Source organism: Bactrocera tryoni, chromosome 4 (genome assembly GCF_016617805.1).
Source record: "Bactrocera tryoni isolate S06 chromosome 4, CSIRO_BtryS06_freeze2, whole genome shotgun sequence".
Lineage (NCBI taxonomy): Eukaryota > Metazoa > Arthropoda > Insecta > Diptera > Tephritidae > Bactrocera > Bactrocera tryoni.
In genome coordinates, this window is record NC_052502.1 from 78,856,561 (window position 1) to 78,877,660 (window position 21,100).

Below are 21,100 nucleotides of genomic sequence, written 5' to 3' on the forward strand. Positions count from 1 at the left end.
GCGTTGCTTTCGCTGTTGGGTACATTTGTTTAGACGTTTGTGCCGGCACTCTAGGCGCAATGGCCATGCAAAAGTGCTGCTCGTTGAGTATGTGTTGAGTGCATTTAAATATGTGTATGTATTGTGTCGGTGTGTGTGTGTTGGTTTATTGCAGGATATTCGTCAAGCGAAGGTTTCTAATTTTTCGCCGTTTCCTTTTATGCATTCACTTTTTATTTATTTCCATTGCTTTCACGCCTTTCATTCGCTTGCCATAAATGGGTATAATATGAGAAATAATCAATAAGCGCGAAGGCAAGAGATTGAGTAATATTTGAGGGCGGAAGATGATGATGATTAGACTATATTTCGCTTCAGTTTGATTCAGATAAGCTGTCTAGAAGAGTGTAGAATATTTAGAAAACATTGCTGTCACATTTTCGCTGTGTTGAGTTCTACTATCGATGACAGGCAATAAATAAATGTGTAGCAAATCAGGTGTTGCAAGTATTGCAAGCAGAAACACTCTCATGCCTTGTGCAAAGGTGTAAAGTAAGTGACTCCTGAGCTTTGATTTCAAAGTCCATATAAATGTGGCAACGTTATGCCTGAAATAGCTTGATTACTACTCAGCGCAACATTATGTATTGCAAAGAGCGGCGCACTGCAGCTGCCTGCTGCCATAGCGGCGCTACACTATCCTTATTCGACGCGCTTGGTGCAAGAGTAAATTGCATTATACGTGCATTGACTGCGCATTGAAGCGTGCGCCAGCTCTCAGGTTGAATATATGAGCTGTCTTATATTATGAAGTCAACAGAGGCACACACACTCGCGCCAAGGTGTAAATTCAAATACGTGGCTCCACGGTTTCATGAAAGCGCATTTCCACTCTTTTAACGCTGCGCATGGGTTTCCCTATATGTAAGCGCCAACAAAGCACAGATGTCAACTGGAAATTATTCTTTCGACTTTGATGTTGATTATAGCGCTTATTTACCGTGTTGTTGCATCTATTACTACGACTCTAACGACATGCATCCGAGCTAAGGCTGTGCGCATGGCGGTGCAGTGGCAACAAACCCGCGTCGCGTAATAAAGTGCGCTTTCAAGCAGTTATGTTGTCACCCAATCGCCTTTTTTGAATTTAGCCTAAGGCTTAGCTGCCAAAATGTGAAAAAATGGCTCTTCGAAGGGTTATTTACATATGTATGTGCCGTTTCAAAAGATTATACATGTGCATTTCTAAGTTTATGGAAAAATCTTCTCCTAAGGTGACCTACTTGTGAGCTTAGCAAATCATAACTAATACCCAAATTGAGTTCCAAGTATTGCGGGAGTGACAACAGTTTAAATATTTCTACACATCATGGCAAAGAAGAAGTAGTTATTGAATCTCTATAAAGAAACATACATACATTTGCTGTGTTAAATGTGTAGGCAGCTTACTCCATGCTAAAATATACTGATATGGTTTAAATTGGAATAGTCTTATTGTGCATTTCTAAAATGTTGCGTTCAATGAAAATTCTGAGATATTGTGTTTCCATGCTAGTTAGATTAGGTTCAATGCTAGTATGTGATAAATATGTACTCAAATTAAACATTTTAGAAGAGTCAATTATACAATAATTAGTAAATTTTTTATAATAACCAATATATTGGTTAGTCTTTTCGTATTTGTAGATGTCGTTGCAGTCGTATATCTCCAGTGCCACCAATCACATTGTGTCACAACATATAGTGTTGGAAAATTGCGATTTTAAGCTTTCTTGAAAATTAGTTGAAGTTTGATTAGAAATGCGAAAAGACTTTTTCGACTACCCAATGTATATAAGGACTGAAGTCAACTAGATGTTTGGAAATCCAGATATAAGTTACACATATGTGGTCTATATCACGTTTTCACCCAATTCTACCTTTTTTAGGCACAAAGCTACACTGTTATAAGTAATACACGGTATCACATTTTCATTGCGATAACTCATATATTGGCCGTTATACGCGGTTTAAAGTCACCTGGAATTACAAAAATCTTTATATTAGGTATATAGAGGCTATGAGAATTATTGATCCGATTCAATCTATTTTAGATACATAGATATACACTTAGAATGATTCTGTCTGAATTTCAATTCTATATTTCACAGGTTGGCCGATACTTTCGATAAAAAGTCGGCCATTCGCTCCGTGGGCCACATATGTTATTCTATATGTGGGGGCTTGAAAAGTGATGGTGCGATTTGAACAATTTTCCTGCATACGATGCTACATTTCAAAGGCGCTATTTGAGGAAAGTTTCACGAGGATACCTTGCGTGGGTATTGATTTGTGTTTTAATGTCGTTTTGAGGGCGTGGCAAAGGTTTGATTCCAACCATCTGCTATACCAACTACACATAGGTTTCATCAAGATATCTTAATGTTTGGTCAAAATATCGCTTGCACAGACTGACAGACTCGGAGTTCAACTTGTTTCGTCATCCTGATCATTTATATATGTATAGATAACCTTATATCAACTCAATTAGTTTTAAGTGATACAAACAACCGTTAGGGGAACACAAATATTATACTCTGAGGCAGGGCCCACGGATCCAGGAATTGATAAAAGTTATACCTTATTTCCATTATAAGTGACACTCCGTCAAGAAAAAGAGTTGCAAAAACAAAATTATATAGTTTCCACCTCCTCCCCGAAATTCTGCTCTGTATCCGGCCCTGCTTTAAAGCAACATGTTGCAAGATTATGTTTAAAATTTGATAGCGCTGGTCACTGTTTGAAAACCTATCGTAAAGTGGTAAAATGAACCTTGCCTTTGTAGAATAGCTAGTTACCGTGATTCAAAATAGACAAGTGGTACACACCCAGACGGTAACATATACATTTACACACACCTAATATAGCAAGTCTCTATAACGTAAACAAATTAAGATAGCAAAAACATTACTAGACAAACACAGACTATGTGCGGACCAAACACAGCAATTGAAACAGCAAAATGATTTACATTTACTTTCAAAACTCAGTTTTTCAAGTGTCATGTGTACATGTGGATGTGTGTTCATGGTGAATTTGGACGTCGCTCTGTTTCTTCCTTATGTCTTTCCTTTAGAATATGAGACTAAGATAAAATCTGATGATTATTTGACAAACAGGTGCCGCTTAATCATCCTTTGTATAATCTAGCCTTGCGGATTGTCTTAGGAATTTGTGCTCGATGTTTTGGGTATGAGGCTGGTCAAGTCATCATTTGTGTAATCTAGCTATGCCGATCGTCTTAAGAATTTGTGCTCGATGTTTTGGGTATGAGGCTGGTCGTATCGGACCCCCAGGCATTTTATCCTTTGACTAATCTGGCGGTGTTTTGGGTATGAGTCATTTTCTAACACGTGTTAAAACATCCGTTAATTTTGAAAAAAAAATCTTCTTGAGGTCCAAAATGAAATCGTTGTTAATAAAAAGAAATAGAAGTCTTCGCTATGCCACACCTACCACCAGTTACAAATCCCTTAGTATTTTCTCATTTCCAGAAATTCAGCAATTCATTCCGAGAAAAGAGTCTTGTGTTGATGCAAACCTTGGCTAAGTCGGTTTCTAATGGAATTGCAAAATAACCATTAGTTTACCTTTTGCTAACTCAAAACTGGGTTATATTGAAAACTTTATAGCATATTTGCTACAACAAAAAAACATATTTTGTTCTTTCAGCATGACTTGATGTCATTTGAATTCCTTATATATACCAGGTGGAGCACATATTTACGTTTATCTTCTAATCTCACACATTTTGACTATGTTGAACATTTGGAAGTTGCTTTACACACTTCTCTTTGCATTTAACCTTGCACCACCTGAATAACCCGTCAGTCGACGAAGTATTCATTCATTCATTCCGTTTGCATTGTTTCACAAAACATCCATATATACATAATGTATGTGTGGAGCACGCTTGGCATTACCAGAACTGTCTTCGCCGCAGTGTCGAATTGCGGTTAAAATTTGAGCATTTCAAGCGTTATATGAGTATTTCTGTGCGGTTGTGGAATATGTTTCTTTATTACAACTTGTTAAATAACCATTTATACAACCTTCTGATGCGTAGTTAGAAGCGACGTGTGAGCTGGCATACAAGTTGCTATAGAGTGGGCTGTAAGTTGAGAGAGGGAAAGGTAGGAAGCGCGGTGCAAGCTAGTGTTAGTGGTTGCTGAGTAAGAGTATCGCTTACTACGAATGCGAATGTACCATATTCGACCACAAACCAATTGAAATTCCAAAAGGTAAATGTATAAAATTTGCGGAGGAGGGCAGGAACGCATTCAGGTAGACGGTGGTTCTTGATCGGGAGTGAGCAAGTGGTAGCAGTTCGTTAGTGAGAGAAAGGTGCGATTTCGCACGCAAATACTTAGTTTTCGAAAACTTCTAAACATTCTCACATTAGTGATGAAGAGGTGAAACGAAAGAACGGAGAAACAAACGCCGCTATAGATTTGGTACTCGTAGTACGTACGATATAAATGCATAAAACAGAACAAAATTTTAAACAGCATCAAGAAAAGGAGCTTTGTTATTATATTCTATGAAAGTACGTGAAGTATTTAGGACGCGTCCTAGTTAGAAAGTTTTCATGGAAGCCTAATATCGAGAAGAGAGCCAGAAAGGTATGGGTTTTCTTGAACTGGTGCAGGGGGGCCATTGGCAAAAGGTGGGATCGCTCACCGAAGTAGTCCTCTGAATGTCTGAACAAATTCTTACTGGCCACAAGGCGTTTTGCTGACTTATAAGTTCGATATATGCGAACTTTGGCTCAGCCAGCAAACCTAACCTTGCATTATACTTCTACATCGCAACAGTATACTATAGTAGACATATACATATATATTTTATTTATATATTCTATATTTTATGGCAAAGGAAATCTGAGCTTGCTATATACATATTTGTGGAAACAGATCACACACATACATACTTTTAGTTTTTGCACATATGTAATCTATACTTGTATGCTTACTAGTGCTGCTTTTGGAAGTGTGATGTCGAATGAGCAATCTTATCGCATTTCCATTTTTATTTCTTCATATTATGTATGCGTGTTAATTTGTTTGAAAGTAATTCTAGCAGATTGGAGCTGAGGTGACAATAAAAGTCTATTTTTAGCAGAGAATTGTATGTTACAAGTGTTTACTATACGACTTTTATTTATAGTGTTAGGATAGAGAGTTTTCTCTGCCGCTGTAATAATGCAGCTTGTTGAGGTGGTTTTTCGTGGTTAATAGCTCTTCAATTGTCATATCTTTAATTAGCTGTAAAACAAGAATTTTAAGACAAACTGCTAAAGGTGCGCTAAAATATCTTAAATCGCTTACCAATTTCTCAAACTGGTAAGGTTGGTAGTGGGGAATCCACGCAAAAACAATAATTTTCGGCTCAACGGAAATCTATTGTCTAAGATTTTTTATTCTTTACTGCTCACATTAAAAAGTGTGTGATAATAGATGAGCTGTGAAAATATTTTAACTCTGCCTGAAGTTGCCGCACATAGATAGTTGGGAACTACCAGGCTGTTCAATAAATTTTGACGTTCTATAAGAGAGGGCGTTGCTACTAGCCCAATGTTTTTTTTTTTGTTTTGTTAGTACACTCTTCATATGAACATACGTGAAGTTTCATCAGTCGATGCATTCTTTGTTTGGTCGTACAAGCCTTGAAAACGGTCTGCGTGAATGACGTCCAAAAAACGCATCAACACCAGAAATCATAGCCAAAATACAAATGATATGGTTTTGGAAGATCGTCGATTGACTGAGAGAGATTTAGTAGAGGCTCTACACATCTCATTAGGCGGTGTGAGCCACATTTTAAGTGAAATTTTGGGTTATAGAAAGCTGTGCCGCATTCGCTAACAATGGAACAAAAACACATTCGAATCCGACTTTCTCAGCAACATTTGGAGCGTTTTAAAAAGGATAAAATGGATTTTGTGCGTCGATTTATCACTATGGATTAGACTCCTGAATCAAAACAAGAGCCTAAAGAGTGGTGTGAACCTGGGTGTTTGGCTTCGAAAGCATCCACTGTATTCACAAGATTTGGCCCCCAGCGACTTCCATTTGTTTCCACAACTCAAAAAATATATGCTTGACAAGCGTTTTTCATCAAATGAAGAGTTCATAATGGCTGTTGATGCGTATTTTGCAGACCTTCCGGATTCTCACTTCAGGGATGGGATCCACAGATTGGAGGATCGTTGAAGCAAGTGTATTAATGTTCAGGGAGATTATACTGGATAAAAAGGTGTGTTTTGAATCATAAAATTGTGTTTTTCTTACCAAACGACAAAACTTATTGAACAACCTGATAGATCTGCTTTCTGCTATGTGCAAAGTCATCACTTCTGATATAGAGAAAACCTGCAAATAAATCACTGAAAAACACAACGTGTTGAATTTATCTCTAATCCAAATATTTATTGCTCAATAAATTCCACTGTTTGGAACATTGTTGCTCGATTTTATAGGAATTTTCATTGTCTTTTCGTCTAAATTCATGAATTGTTTGCGGCATCTCTGCCCGACAACGTGACCTTGAACATTAGCGTTTGTTGGATTTCAAAAATTTCCTTTCCGATAAGTTTAATAACCAAAATTTATTTATTTTTTGGTTTCAAAGGCTAATTATTCGACTATTGTCAATATTCAAATATATAAATACGAAAAGACCTTTTCGATTTCCCAATATATTTATTTTTTTATTCAATGATTATTTATTGGATTGAACTATTGTAAATATAATGTGCGGTGTAACGCCACAAATACATACATACAAAGTAGCCGATCCCTCATTCACGTATTTATTTATGAACTTTTCGATTAGCTGTTCTGCTTCCGAGCATTAAATTGGTCAAATAAATCAAGGCCGAAAATGTTTACAAAATCATGCAACCTACTGCGGCAACAATAATTATATTATTTACACAAACACACACACACATTTGCATGGCTTTGTGCGCCCGCTGCCATCTCTGCTACGAAAAATTGCACTGAAACTCAATTAAAAATTTAAAATTCATAAGCAAAGCGGCACTTACGCACACACACTCCCACTTGCAACGAATTGTTCTGCCGCGGCCCAAAATATATCCGCTTTACACAAAAGTGCTTTTCAATGCCAAGAACGTCTGGCGCTGCCGCACAACGCTCGGACTGCTTTTGTGCACAGCTGCGCTGTTGTTGTCGACTGAGTGGACGAGGAATTTGTATTTGGGCATATTTTTTATTATTCATTACGCACTTTTCGTCGATTTTTTGGCGTTCCACAGCGTAGCGCGCCGAATTTCAAGCTTAGTGTCTACAATGTACCCGAGAGTGGCTTGGGGTGCGCGCGCCGCGGATATCGATAAATCTCTTAAAAGCAAAATAAAATTTTAATAAAAGCTCGCGTGTCCTTTAAACTGAGTGTTGCAAGCAAATTGTGCGCCGCTTATATTTATGTGTTTGTTTGTGGCACCCAGGAGTAAAATTTTCATTTAAGTTAGAGTTGTGGCAAGCACGCGACGCGTTCGATTCGCTTGAATAATTCTTCGCTGGCGCCCACGTGTCTGCTCATGGACGCCATTAGCTACGCTACATCTAGCGCGAACGAAAATTTTGTTTGACAAATCGAGTTAGCGCCGCGTAACTGTTTAAAGCAAACCACCGGCTGCTGTTGATGCAAATTTCACTGCTGGTTACTTAATTAGTTGTGCGCCATAATGAGCGGCAACGTCAGTGGCAACACAAGTTTGCAAACAGTAAGATTTTATATGTTGCAAGTGCGCGTGGCAGTATTCTGATGCATATTTTTGACGCGGTCTACACTAATAAATAGCAAAAAGTCAGCGCGAGAGCCAACATTTAAATTATAAATAAATAGTTTGTGCAACATTAACGTTCAACGCCGTCGGTTTTTGCCGCCTTTGTTTTTGCGCGCGCTTGTTGTTTTTCGTTACCGTTAACTCGCGAAATTTAATATAAACATACAAGGCGCTGCCTTGACAGCCTTCGCCATCTTGTTTTGTCACTGCGCTGCGCGTGGGTATAGGGCGCTTCGAAGCCGTTATAATAGGCGGTAGGCGGAAGCCCCTTTCTTGAAATGCAACTCTTCACTTTTGCTGAATTTATGCTCACATGCATATTTACTTAGCATACTTGCAGCAAACGGCTTGCAACAAGTACCCCACTCGACGGCAAGTAGTGCACGTTACATGCGTTGCTTGTTGTTGCTGCATTTTAATTCTATGTACCACTCTTGTAGCTGCAGTACGTATACATAGGTTGCCTTGCCTCTCCGCCGTTTAATGTGCATTTCTTGCGCCGCTTTTTCTTGCCCCAATCACTGAGACTTGTGCCACTGCTGCTTTCTTGTTATCATTGCCATTCGTTATTATTTAGTAGTGTTTTTTTGGTGGATTTTTGCCACTTGCCACATGCAACGGTCCTGCTCGCTGTTTTTCTGCTCCGTGTAGGGCGAAAAGCGGCAAGTAAGTGTTGCAAGTCTGATTTCTTCTGTTGATTTTCCGCACTACAAGTGGCAAAGCATCCGTGAGTTGCTGCATATTTCATGCAGTGACAACAGCGCGCGGATCAACAGCATTGGAGGATGAAAGGTATTTAGCGCTTGCTATCGTGTGTGTGAGTTTGTTACGATGGAAATGTGTGGCTTCTGTTTGTGCAATGTTTTTCCAGTGAGAGAGCCATGTTTCGAAGCTCTCGACATGCAAGGAATTCTTTAAATGCTTTCCGAGTATTTCATGCTCTTCTGACAGTTGTTTTAGGTACAAAAACAGTTGAGGACTTCACCAACCTGTGTATATAACTTTTAGTCTTGGAAAAATGTTTGTGCTAATTAACTTTAATGCTTTTTCTAAAGACGCTGATGACGCCGGAAATCTCAGACGTTAAGAAAAATCATTTAGCAGGTACGATCTTGCATTATAGCCTCAAAAATACGGGAATTTCGATTCTTTGCTGTCAAGCGAATTTCTAATTTTGCGCTCTTTATGCCTTTTCGAGTGGTTGAGAAAGTTTTTTCTTATTATTTTTATATTATTTTTCTTGTTAGAGTTATATACTATGGTTTATCATCATAGGCTTCAATATCATTATTTGATTCCTCAAAGTTCTGTCTAGCGCATAATTTGCAATTCTTTAACTTGAAACTTCCCTCAGATTCGAATATTCCCTAAGACAAGACTTTGGCAACAAATTAAATATCTTAAAGCTTTCTGTAGAGATAGCATAGCATTTTTTTAATTTTGCTGAAATTGTATTTTAAATAAGCTTTCTGTAGAAGTCATACCATATAAACAACTATTTAGAACCCACAACATACGCAACCCATTCCGATATTCGGTTTAACTATTACAAGTATTTAAATATTATAAGTATATTTCGCCACGGAATTGATTTGACAGTCAAATTGGGTCGAAAATGCCTTCACTGAGTAGCTCTAACCACTAAAATCGCCGTAATTTTACTCGTTCATATTTTTTGTATTAATGCTGAACCAACTTATGCCAATACATTTATATGTATATTCTTTTTCCTGTTTGTTTTTTTTTTTTTTTGAGTTGTCTTATTTGTTGTTAGAAAACCTTCATTTCACTCATTCATATGTTTTTCATTAATTCTCAACCGAATTATGCTATTTTATTTTTATATCTACACAATTTTGAATTCTCTACTCGTTTTGTTGTTTAAATATTGAAGCAAAAATACCGTATTATTTTTGAATCTGTTTTGCAATCAGTTAAAGCTGTCATTATATTGTGGTTTCCAATCACCTTTTCAGCGTCGTTATTTCATTTTGACATATATTTTTGACATAGCTTATCTGCTAGGAGCCAAGAAATTAACACCAATGTGCGCATAATAAATGTTTTTCAATCACTTCCATATTTATTTCTATTTAAATGGAATAAATTCAAATTATCGTCGTCGACGTGAAGCTGAAACATTGCATTGTGTGGGAGTATGCCGAGCAGTACGTAAACACATATTCACATATATACATATAATTTCTTTCAGTGGCTTTAACTCTGCAATAAATGTTGTGATTTTATTCTGGTATGCTATATATATATATATACATATACATATATATATGTGTGTGCATGTATGTGGTTAAATATTTGGTAGCGTCAACATATGTCTATATAAAGGTGCTCATTATTTCGCCTGAAGTGTCAGTTTTTGCTATAAGGAACTAATCCAATGTACAGAAGTGCTTTATTTTCAAGTTAAACCGTGTCTAAATAATTTTTTCTTTCCCGCGTATATAACGTGCGATTTTGTGATATTTTGCATTAAGTAAGTAAACTACAACTTCGTGGCTTTAATTTTTTAGTACAAAATTTTCCGGACTACAGAAATGGTTCTAGTATTTTTTCCGTGAAGCCAAACCTTTAAAAGTTATAAGCTCTTAAAGTTATACATCGAGTGCGCTGAGTATGCATGCTATGCCATGGCGTATGAGCAACATAAAATTTATAAGGCACTTGTATCAATGCTCAGCACTTTGGTTATGTGAACAACCTTAAACAATGCTATTATAAAATAAAAATAAAAATAATAATAATGTACTGAAACTTCAAACGGCGCGTGAATGAATAAAAATATTAACTTGGTATATAACGCACACCCTAATACAAATATCTAGCTGTTTTTGTAGCCCTTTTGACCTGTGCGTGTGACAGCCTTGCATTAAATTTGAACTGTTCAGCAGTGAATATGTAATCGATGCACATTTTGCAGGCGTGTCTGACTCTTAGCTCGTAATAACAGTTATGGGGCATGATGTAATAAATGTTTTACTGCATTTTCGCAGAATTGTTGCAAAAGTTTTAAAATGCAATTAATTGGCCTGATTGATAAATTGTTGGTTCGTTTTGTCTGTACCATGTGTGTCCGTATGTATCTGCGCATATATTTGATTAACTCTTGAATTGCTTGATTATTATTTATTTGGGTGGCATATAAAATAACAGTATATTTTAGTGCTTATTTCGACTGAAAAAGTAAGCAAAAACAAATTTTAGACTGATATTTTGTAAAATTATAATTTAATGCAAACCAATTAAATATGTAGCAAAAACTAAGTATATATACGTTCATACCATTTAAGTTGATTATGCAGAATTTTGCGCCACTAACTGGAACTAGCAGCCACACACGTATAAGTATATATGAAACTTACACCTCATGCCGGTTTCGGAAGCCGTGCAAAGCAGCATAAACTACATTTGGTCACATGCTCATACATCAGTGGTTTTTGCTGAATTTTTTCCAATACAGTAGCACGTCTTACACTCACACATACACACAAATTTGTATTAAACTTGTACGCACATTTTTTGCACGGAATTCGGCAATCAGACCTGCATTTACATAACTATTTACATTGAGTTTTGCTACTTTTGTAGGCAGGCATTCCAAGAACGCTGTAATTGCTTTGCATTTCGCAAGCTGAAAAGCAGGCAATAGCTAATTTTTCTTACTTTGTGAAGAGCTCAATGAGGTGTTCTAATATCAAGTGACACTGCGGCACTGAAGATGTTTGAAGAGCTTTTATGTGTCGCTAGCAGACAGAATTTGAAACACTTGTAATTCCGTGAAAATAATATTTGCGGCAGTTTGGGTTTATTGCGGACTTTTTCTGTGGATGTTGTTTACCTAAGAAACCTTTGATTTTTAAAGTACAGATAAGTAGTAGTATACCGAGAAAAATCACTGCAGTTATTTACTGTAATTAAAATCCTTTAGAACACCGCATTGGTGGTCCCACATGCATGCATGAAGAGTATATGTATATAAGACTCCAATCGGAAACAATTAATATACATTTATATATAAAATTACGTGTCACGTTGTTTGTCTGCGATGGACTCCTAAACTGCTGAACCAATTTTAGCAAAATTTACCACACTGTGTCCAGTTCCACCTAATTTAGAAGATAGGATAATAAAAACAGTCCATAAATGAAAAAATACAGTGAACGCTCTATTAAATGGACGCTCTATTAAGCTGACATCTCTATTAACTGTACACAAAGGCTGGTAACCAGACATTGAGAAAGCAACCTGCAATATTTTTTCCAATGAAATTTATTTGTATAAAAATATTCAAAATTGAATCTCAAGTGCAATCCCTTGGATTCTTATACCGAAAAAAATTCGTTCGTATGTTACAAAAAGAACGCCGACTAAGTACGGTTTTCTGTACTGACTTTCGGACGATAATCTGTTCTAAAGCAAGTTTATTGCAGTTTATTCATCGCCGAAGTCCCCGTGTATAAGTGCAACTTCCTTTCAAGACTAAAATGAAAGTATAGTTAAGACGGCGACAGTCTGTAAAGTTCAACCCAATGCCGAGTTAATGACTTTGGTTTCAATGCCACGTAGCTAATTTTTACATTTTGACAGCCACTGTGTTTTAGTTGCCTGGACCAAATAGTTTTAAACTAAAAAATGGACGAAATTTTTTATGAAAAAAGGTTTTGTTGAAGTTCTCTTCTCTTTAAAAAAAGTTCGGGTTTAGTTTACAACGTTTTAATAAGAGCTTTTTACAGTTATAATGAAAATAAGGCTTAATAAGAGTTGGGTTCAAAAGTCTTTTTGAAAAGAGAGGCTGTTAGTACACACCTAGTGGTTGCACTGTTTATTGGGTAGGTTTATAGGCTACTCAAAAAGTGCTATTTTGAGAAAAAATATTTATTCGCAGTGAAAATTTGTTAGGGTCTTAACCGAAATTTTGAAATTTCAATTTTTTTCGGATATTACTAAACTCAAAGTAGCAAAGGTGCATGGAAATGATGACTCAGTTGAAAAGTCCCCATAACTATGTTTCTTGACTTAAACTGATTTTTCAGATTTTGTTGTAAACCGAGAACTCACCTTTTATGCAAAACTATGCAATCTGCAGGGGGTTTTAAGATGATTTTATGACCAAAAATTCGTGGTATAAGTCTTATTTTTGCTTGCAACAGACTCTATGTTGACACTGTAATATACATATATTTTTACCGTTAAAATGTACGCGCAATTCCAACAACGAAAAATTTACACTTCCGGCAACTGAAATCTAATAAAGTAAAGCATCGTTATAAATTCAAGCCACTATTCCACCGGCATGAATTATCCGTGTATTCAAATCAAACAGCCAGCATGCACAGAGCGCTTAGTTGCAACCGAAATCGAAGAAGCGAAAACGAAATTTGTATATGTATGAGAGGTACGTGTGTGAAATGGTAGCGCTGGCGAGCGTATCAAATGAACCGGACACCATCAGAGACGCGCACGTTATGCCACACGGCGACAGGATGCAACTACTGTTAAGCCATAAGGCCAAGCACACACACACACGCACATCAACAAAAACACTTACGAACGAGCGCTAAAACGAACGAAATACCGAAGATGCAAAGCCAAGTAGCGGTGGCATGAAGCAGCGCGATACGCGGCGCGTGTGTGAGCAGGACAACAGCATATGGCAAATGCATTTAGAGCAACAATTGTACGGCAAATGAACGAAATACACAAATATATACGAACACTAAGAGCAGTAAAGAAAAATTGTGGCGGTGTGAGTTTGTTTATAAACTGATTGAGTTGGTATGCTGTGCCGGTGGCGATTGCCGAACTGCGAGTGCCGTGCAGGGAGCACAGGAATCCGAGCGCCGAGGGGTAAGCGACGAAGCACGACGAAGCAAATGTTATTATTGTTGTTGTTGGTGTGCTGTGGCAACAGCTGAGACCGTGATTCACGATGCAGTGGGTGGTTGAGTTGTTGTCGATGGCGAAGAATATGCGTATGAAAACAGAAACAGAAAGATAGCAAAACAAAGCAGCCGGTGCGAGTGGCGTGAGTGGGCAGTTATGGTAGGCTCGTCAATGCGATAGGCGTGAGCGCATGTCCTGGCTGCACGTGACTTTCATGAGGCAACGCCGTGGCGGTACCGCCGGCGTAAGGGGCAAAAGTAAAATAAAGTAGATTAACAAATAGCACTACGAGGGCAGAGTTCGGGCAAATAAAGCCTATGCTTGAAGCTGAGAGGTTGCAGCTTATGCGACTGCGAAGCGGCGGCAGGGCTTGTGAACGTAAACTAATAAATTAAGCGAAAGACAAATAGGTGGGCGCGTGTAGCGGCCAGTCGAAAGCAAAAAATTGACATTTGAGCCTAGTTTGGGGCACAAAATGCTTTGAAAGCGATGCCTCGTACTTGAAAAATAGTACCATAGTGTAAATAGAAAGCAAAAAGAAGACTCAAAGTAAAAACACCAAAAATCGAGTGAGTGAGCATGCTGACAACAAGCGCCGCAGCGCCGATTTTTACGACTTTGTTGCGTGTGTGTGTATGTATATATAAGCGCACCTGTGTGTAGGTGAGTCCGACGCTTTACAGCTACAAGCATGTTTCGGTCGCATTCATTGCATGGCCGCACATTTTAAGTCGCCCACGCGTTGCTTGACTGCTGGCATGCAACAGCCTCGCATTGCGCTGCCACTTACGTATACAGACGCACGCACACACAGAAAATTAAAATATGTAGAAACCTTTGCCGTTTATTTGCTTCATCTCTGCCGAAACGCTCGAAAAATGCAAAAATGCAAGCACCCACACACACACACCCATGCTGGCTGTTGGCGGTTGCATGCATATATATTTGCAAACAAAAACCGAAAAACAAAATTAAATTGTAATTTTTGAGCGCTTGCAGCTGACTTCCGCACTCGCCGCTGCGTGCTGCCCCATTGTACAGGCACGGCCGCGGGGGCGTATGAGCAACATTTAATTGTGCGGTAATTCGGTTAGTGGGCTGAGTGCCGTTTGCTATGAGCGCTGCTTTGCATGCGAGACGCCGAGTGAAGCCCACGAAGTGAAAACGGTTATAGAGCGCAAATTAAGTGCTTAGACTTTGTTGCAAGGAAGTTGCGTTCCATCTGCGTTGTCACTCGAAGGCTTTTATTGCTACTAAGTGAGATTTATTGAACTTTTTGCGGAATTTTATTAAGGTCAGCGTTTGGGTGACTGTGCCTATAACGGAAGTTTCGTTCACTTTTTCTCGGCTTCCCTTTGTTGTCTTGAAGTCGTCAAACTGCGTGCGGTTTCGCGCCTCGAATTCTTAGTAGTGTTCAAATTAATTACTTTTCTTCGCGAAACACAACTAAATACGACGACAGACTGTAGACTGTGTGTGTGCGAGTGTGTGCCAGTGAACACGCAGGATTTCTTTGATTTCAGCAAATAATTAAAAATATTCTTTCTGGGAGGATACTGCTTTATATTCAGTTATTTTAAATCGCATAGTAACCGTTGCTCTGCGGATAAGTGTGAATGACCGACCCCTGAACTGTAAAGTTGCAAATTTTTATTTTTATTAAAGTGTATGGTGTGAGGCATTCTAAGTTCATAGTATTATACTTCTAAATTTTTATTCTAGGAGGTAGTCGAAAAAGTCATTTCGTATTTCTATACGACACAATGTGATTGGTAGCACCGAAAATATGCGACTACGTTGTTCATAACAAAATACGAAAAGACATTTTCGACTGCCCAATATTCTAGAATAAAAAATTACCGGAGGGCATTAGATCCTTTTTGGTCGAATTTATCAGAGGTCTAACCCAAAAATTTTCTTAAGGAACGTACATGGAATAGGAAATCAGAAATACCTTGAACAGGATACAGGTATATTAGGTTTGCATGAAGTTTGTAACACCCAAAATGAAAAGTCAGAGAGCCTATAAAGTCTATTTGTAAATAAGCAGCGTGACCAGCTAAGTCACGTTAACGATGACTTTCTGCATGTCCGTCTATCCGTTCGTCTGTATATATACGAACTAGTACCTCTGTTTTTGAGATATCGATCTGTAATTTTGTAAATGATGGAAATAAAGCGTTTGTATGGAAAGCTTTTTCATTTGACAAGATATAGCGAAATTTGCATAGGTGAGCTTATTTTCTAAGGTAACGATGCAATATCCGAAGATATCGTTCAGATTGAGTCTTTACAGCATATAGCTGACAAACGAACTGACCTTTCAAGATTCTTGAAAACATGCTGTTGTATTTGTGAAGGGGACTATAGCTTCGGTTAACGTTAACTTTTTTTCTTACTCGTGACTAGAACCACAAAAGACGTATATTAGTGAAATCCCTTAAGACGAGCTCTTGGGGAAAATAAAAGCCAAAAGACGTTTTATTCATGGTGAAGAACATACGTGGAATGAGAAATCTGGCATATATGTATTTTTCCTCAAAAATTTCTGTCGAAAGCTTAGTTATATTCGAGACTCGAACTAAAAAATAATAATTTCTATAGACCACTTCATGCTGACAAATATTGGCATATGAAAGTTTTTAAATTATGTCTTCATAAATCAATTTAAGCTTAAAAATGTAGCGATTTCACTTAAAAATCCATTTTAGTAATTACCAAAGCCGAATATTTGCTTTACCTTGTTGATTCGCTAAATCACGAGTGAAAATTTGTAATGAGTCGCCTTTAAGTTTAATGAGTATAAGTGAAATTTTTAAAATGAAATAAATGTAAGGCAGTGGGTGAGGGTTTTAAATGAGGAAACTGTGTGAAATTGTGAAACCGGCAGCCAGCGGACGCTGAACTGCTGCCCACGTGATGGAGTGGTGAACGAAGGGCGGGTAAGCAGAGGTTTCAGCAGCGAAGTGTATGAGTTGGTGGGCATTTTAGACTAAGTGTGTTGTTACAAACACAAAAGTTTAAGAAAACTATAAAAGTTAAAATTTCCTGGAACCAGCAACAACTTTGCACTGAATAGCAAAAATGTTAACGGCAGTCAGCAACTCAACTGAGCTTAATGCGTTGCCGAAAAACAACCCAAAAGTAAATGAATATTTGCTTGGAACGGACATGTAGTTAAATTTCGGACTGCGATAGACAGATGAAAGCAGCATAACGGTATAGTCACAAGAGTTGCTATAAAATAACAGTCTGAGAAAATGGACAAAATTCGATTTTAATTAAAAGCAACCAAATCAAATGCAGGTCAAAGCACAAGGGGCACACACACACAATACAGATATGCTTGAATAAATGCACTTACTTACGCACATACCCGGAGAGGCCACAGGGGAGAGGTTTCTAGAGGCAAACATTTGATCTGCGCCAAAGTAATCATTAATGTAATTGTACATATGTTATTGTACATGAGTAATTGTCGAGCCATAACTGCGTGCCGCAAGTTGAGTTGGGCGTTCGTTGGGTGGGCATGGCATTGTGTGCATTGTGACTCCAAATAATTTGCTCACTCGCGCTCTCGTCTACTTTTATGACGCTGTGTCAACAACAGCAGCACAAAGGATTAGCAGTAACTGTATATACAAATCCAAATGCCTTGCTAAAGCCTTTCCACTATTTTTAGAGTTATTTATTAATGGCGCACAATAGCATAGGCCAGACAGCGACCGTGTGAGAAGCAAACTTTGTCCCATTCATTTCCGATTCCCTTTTACAGCCTATTTGAAAATGGTTTATTTCTAAACACTCGGTGTGTGAGTGTCTAAAGAAACGCAAAGCCTATCTCTCTAGTGTATTAGGCAAAATGTTTGAAGTCGCTGTAAATGATTTATGCGGCTTTGTTGCATTCAAGAATTCAATTAGGATGATTGACTTAATTGTTAGATTGAAAAGACTGCTGTAAAGGCGACGTCTACAAAGAATCACTCTTCTTAATGAAGGATAAGAACATTTTTAAGTCACTAAAAGTACAAGCTGAGACCAAGCTTTTGTAGAGAAATTTAATGGAAGATAAAATTTGAAAGAGAATAATACTAAGCCAAAAACTAGCAGCAGGAGTTTTGAGTGAGTGATGGCTGTCATTCACAGATTATGATTCAAATTGTATGTGTCAGTTAAAAAAAAATATTATTTTATATATTGAGATATTTGCTGAGCTTTTTAATGTTTATAAGGTCACACAGAGCTTTTGATGGGTTTGGTGCATTAATTTCATTAGCTTTCATTAAATTTCACCATTTTAGAAAAAGCTTGCGTATATTTTTACTACTGAGCTTTCATACTAAAAGTACTGAATTAAGTACGTTTTCTTCATAAACTTTATTAAGCTTCCACAATAATTTTCATAGTCAAACACATTTTGTGACTATTCAAATATTTTTAAATGTTATCTGGGTTTTCAACTTGTTCTAAATTGACTTTGTAGTTGGAAACCAATTCATATTACAATTTGCTTTCACATCCTCCACTTAGTGAGCTTTCATATATTTATAAGCTTTCTTATTATGCGAAATGTTTTAAAATGTAAGCGTGCTATATAAGATAGCAAGCCCTCAGGTTCATGTGCCGCAAGCTTTTATTAAAATTCGACAGAAAAAAAATTGAAAACCAATTAGCTTACAGATTTGTACTTATCGAGCTTTCATGTGTTTTAAGCTTTCATATTTTGCAGGTTTAAAGCATAGTATTTACGAAAACAAGCTTTTGGGTTCATGCCTCGCGAGCTTTCATAAAAATCCGTGAGAAGTTTTCACAATTTAAATTGAAAGACAGCACTTTGTTCTTTTAATGAAAACTAATATTAAATTATGGTAATCTTTCATTGGGGGGCTTTTTACGTGGCGGGTCCCAAACCCAGCGCACAACCCTATGGAGGGGATGTTTCGCCTTCTCACTTTAGCTTGCCTTCGAACGGATGTTCTTAGGCTACCCAGACGATACTTGGTCAAAGACCGGAAGTTGTGAGCTGCTTGAGCCATGTGTAAAAGAATCGTTTCTGGCCACTCCCAAGTGAATGGCGATCAGAGAACTTTCCTCACTTGCGTGAACTTCTACACATGACTCCATCCCTAGTTAACTCGGCTATAATCGAGTAAGCGGTGTCTACGCCAATTAAGAAGAAGAATATATATAAATATTTTAAGACAGAGATTCCACCTTAATATATCGTTTTTGAACAGTTGGAACCAATTTTTATCACAACTAAACTTGAAACCGGAGTATATATTCTTTTCAGTCCTTTATTCCGCATTTCACCAACGTATTGACCATTAACTTCTACAAGTCTTCATATCTTACATCAATTTGTTTTCTACTTAATATTAGCTTATTTATTTATTCTTCATTTCTATTCTAATCACGTGTGCACTTTGTCAGTTCACACATTTTGAGTATTCCCTCCGTCCGCGAATTGTAGGTGCTAATAATTGCTATCTTTCAGCGCTACACACCATTTTAAGCCCGAACAAATAAATATATATTTGCATAAGTGCCTGCAAACCAATAATATAACACTAAGGCACATATGTACATATACATATGTATGTATGTGTGTATGTATGCACAAGAAAAAGACGAGCGTGGAAGTGACGCATACGCCATGGGGGGCATCTGATTGATCCACAATCAAAGCGAGTCTGGCAATAATAAATTCGGTCAGCTGGACAGCCAATAATCAAATCTTAAAAGATATTCTACTAGCGATTTGGCAAATTGCAATTTTGGTGCCATTACTAATGAATTCCAATTGTATAGGAAATGTTTTAGCACTTTTAGTAATTGCTATTAGATCTGGAAATTCGCTTCTATTTTTATTTGATCGTCGAAATTGAAAATATGAAAATTCCATAATGCAATTTGTTTAATTGTTTACGATTTTTCACATAAGTGGACTGCCAAATGGTTCCTAGGCACTGGTAAGGCTGTTGCCCAATATGCAGACGTAAATTCTTATATAAAAATTCCTCGAACGAAATTTCATTAATTTTTTTATAAATTTTTTGTTTTGTTTCGGAAATTATGATTCAATTTCTTTAATTTATTTTTTTGTTTTGTTGTTTTTTTTTTAAATTACGGTACATTCCGTAACTAGTTAGCGACTACTTCTATGCGCACTAGTCGGTATTCACTTGAAAAATACTAGTTCAGTTGATATTTAAATTTTTCTTGTCAAAATATATTGATTATATTCGCACTAGTCCGTAACTAGTTCCAGACTATTCCTATGGTCACTAGTCGTTATTCAGTTGAAATATTCTAATTCAATTGATATTAGAATGTTTTTTTTATTTTCAAAATATACATACTCGTATTAGATTCGCACTAGGCCGTAACTAGTTACTATTTTCGATTGCACTTACCAAGTCAGTCTCACTCGGTGCAACTGAAGTAGTTCAACTGCGCGCTGCCAGCTTATCTTAGAATTGCCTGCTTTTATTTCAATGCAATTTACGCGAAATTAGCTAATTTAATCTGCGCTTAAAGCAATGCTAGCACTGCTCACCAATACACACAGCGCTTTGTTTATGCTTTCGCTGTGTGTGTGTGTAGTGGTTTGATAGTTCCTGGAATACGCGCTTGAAAAAGTACGCTTTTCCTACACAGCTTTTCTTAATGAATTTTAAGCGCCGTTCTCGCGCACTTTTACTGCTGCTTTCTACACGCTTGCGTCTCTCGCATTGGCTGTTGCTGAAACGTCTTTATTTTCCCGTATCTAAAGCATTTATTGTTACTATTTTCTCACTTGTTTACCTAAACGAATACTGTGTCGTTTGGAACGGTTCGCCGTTGTACGCGCGTCGCTGCTGAAAGCCGTTGTGAGACTAAAATGCGGCTATGCTGAAGCGCTCAGCAACGGCTGGCGGCAGCGGAAAACGGCGCAGCAGCAGTGGGTGGTGGGGTTCGGTACCCCACCATGATGCAGGTAGTGAGTGGCAGGTGGGCGCGCTGTGAGGCAGGTCGGTGTGAGTGCCAGCATCTTCTCAGCTGGTGTATGTGAATGTGTGTGTGAGCAGCTTGTAAGATATCTGTTAAGTAGCTAGTAGCTGCTGGATTATGATAATGATGGTATTATGGACTTTCTCGTTTCTTAACATTTTTTTCTTACTTTGATGCTGTTGAAGGTGTTGAGTTGATTTTAAGTACATTTTTTCAATGTCTAGCTTAGTTTGAAGATAACGAACAAAATCGATGGGTTATTAGCAGAAGCATATGGATGGTAGTTTCTGCACTCAAATGCACTGAATTTTATATTTTCGGTATATAACTGTATTTTTAAGTGTGATAGTCTTTCATAAGGCAACAAAAATTATT

General features: G+C 37.6%; 1 protein-coding gene across 3 annotated transcripts in view; it reads right to left on the reverse strand.

Annotated features, from left to right (window-relative positions):
- LOC120776116 (PDF receptor) overlaps nt 1–20,567 on the reverse strand; it is a 66,001-nt gene extending 45,434 nt beyond the window's left edge. For 2 of the 3 annotated variants that reach the window (XM_040106618.1, XM_040106620.1), the window contains exon 1: nt 12,908–13,297. The gene's annotated coding sequence lies outside the window, so the exon portion shown is untranslated. Of the gene's footprint in view, nt 1–12,907; nt 13,298–20,148 lie in introns of those variants that run through there. The other variant, XM_040106619.1, reaches the window with a different exon arrangement.
- Nucleotides 20,568–21,100: the final 533 nt, after the last annotated feature.